Source organism: Poecilia reticulata, linkage group LG13 (genome assembly GCF_000633615.1).
Source record: "Poecilia reticulata strain Guanapo linkage group LG13, Guppy_female_1.0+MT, whole genome shotgun sequence".
NCBI lineage: Eukaryota > Metazoa > Chordata > Actinopteri > Cyprinodontiformes > Poeciliidae > Poecilia > Poecilia reticulata.
Genome location: NC_024343.1, coordinates 14686862 through 14689267, shown reverse-complemented (window position 1 = coordinate 14689267; position 2406 = coordinate 14686862). Strand labels below are relative to the sequence as shown.

At 31.9% G+C, this 2406-nt stretch overlaps 1 protein-coding gene across 1 annotated transcript in view; it reads right to left on the bottom strand.

The window, feature by feature from the left end:
- unc119a1 (unc-119 lipid binding chaperone a1) overlaps positions 1–2406 on the bottom strand; it is a 24882-nt gene that overhangs the window by 5442 nt on the left and 17034 nt on the right. The window lies entirely within an intron of this gene.

Below are 2406 nucleotides of genomic sequence, written 5' to 3'. Positions count from 1 at the left end.
ACACACACACACACACACACACACACACACAGACCCACTATTTCTCTTAAAGTACGGAAAGCCAATTGGAGAAGTCTACGCTGCAGAAATTTTTGTAGGTTGTGTCTTGCAGGTTTCTATTAAAGTTCACTGTAAAAAATATTAAAACATCTTCATTGTACAATCAGACAGAGTAGTGCTCCAGCATCCTCTTGTATTTCTGAGGGTTAAGGAGCAGATGGACAGCTCAGGCTTTAACCACCTGCTCAGAGATATTTATAAACCTTTTCATAAAGTACAGTACACAACAGCTAACACCTTGTCTGAAAATATCCTCCTCGCAAAACATGACTATTTAGAGCCCGCCGTTTGATGTAATGGCCAGCATGGCAGAGCACTGAACACTGAAGAATAGCTGAGAGCTGACAGGATGCGCTGAGCGTGAGTCTGAGGGAGTTCGTTGATTAAAGCTGAAATTATGCACATTTCTTTGAAACCGAGTTTGTTTAGAAGAAGTAATACTGTTCAGTTCTGAAGATTTGCTGAACATTGTTAATATTTTTTTTAGAGTTCCCTTTTAGTTGAATTTTTTTGTTGTTTTTTTTGCATAAATACATCACAAGACTCAATAGTAGATTTTCTTTTAAACCTATGGAAGGCCAAAACGACCAAAATTAAATAAATACATACATCATATAATCATAAATTAAATGCACTATAAAATAAATCAATGATTATTGAAATGTATAAATAATTTGCTTAATAGTCATAAACTTATGACAATTAACTAAACATGTGCTTAATTATTTCATGGATCTTGTTCCTGCAGCTTTACCATGAAAGAAGTTTCCAATAAGTTGCCTATCAAGTTATTGGGTCTGGCCTAACACTGACCTGTTGAGTTCCACTAGTTTGACCCTGTTGGGCCTCCGTATAAACATGAAAATGAAGGTCTTTTTTTTTTGCCTTCTAAGCCTCTGAAAGTATCCCTGTACTACCTAGAAATTTGATCTAAAATAAATTTAAATATTGAATTAAATGATTGAAAAAACCTAATAAAATACAGGACATCTTTTGTAGGTCATGCAACATTATTGTATCAGAAATAAAACATATTTTTATCATAATTGTTACCAAAAATAATTAAAACTTGACATTGGTTCCTGAAGTTGTTTCTTGTCACTCACTATTCCATTGGCTAATTGGTCTTTTACACAGAACTGTACTGTTAGTTTCAACAAACAAACTTTCATCATTCTGACTATAAACCAACAACATTAAAGCAATGTCTTCAGCCTCACTACTACTGAAAATGATTTCAAAATCTCATCGCTACTAATAACAATTAATTCATGATCGTAGTTAAGAGTCAGAACGTAGGTAGACCAGTAATTTGAGAGCTTTTCTTGCTCCCTCAGCTCTTTCTTACCAGAAAAATGAAGAAAGAGAAAGAGAGATAAAGAAATGTAAAGTGACTGGATTGCTACTTTACTGATGAAGTAACAGTTTGTGGTAAAAAGTAAATAAATAAAAGAGCATCAAACTAATAATATAGCAAAATCTTTGATTTTGCAATATTATTAGTTTGAGAATATGTTTTAGTTTACTAAAGTTAGCAAACCACTTTATTGCACCTTTCCCTGACGTTTTTCTGCTTTTTTTTAAAAGAAATAATGTACAGATTTTTCTATACAGTAAATGAGACTGAAAAATTTAAAGTTTTTATTATTGTTTGCTTACACAAATTAACTTTATGGCTCTTAAAATATTAGAAAAAGGTGGTACTTTTTTCACAAAAACTGAAGAATTCACTATTTATTTTTTTTAAGAGAGCTCTAAATTGATCATTTATTTAGTTTGCAAACAAATATACAAAGGACAAAATTACTCACTTACAAATGTTTATTTTCTAATTAAACGCATACCTAAAATTTTACCTATCCCAAAGATCTCTGTCACTATATTAGGAGAATGCTTATTGTGCTATTTTTATCGCATTTTTGCACTAACTAATAATACATTTTATTTTCATTCCTGTTTTTACATAAAGGAAAGGATAATGATGTTTATGTTATTGTTTTATGAATGTCTTTAAGTCTTTTCTTGACATACTAAGCAAATATGATAAATTATAATTTCCTTGAACTGAAATTAATTATGACTTTGGACTTTTTTTTCAATGTATGTGAGCACAGAGGGTTAAACAGATCCAAATAAACTGGCTGAGATCAGATTTAAGAATACCGCCTGATGATGAAAAATATAATTTACCAAGTCTTTACAAAGAAGGCACCATAAACAATTAACAGGATGAACATATGAACACAACACGGTTTATATGTTATGATTCATGTCCTGTCCATGCTGTGTTAAGCACTCATTCAGTTCACCTGCCACGCCTGATTGCTTACCTGTTCCACCTGGGCC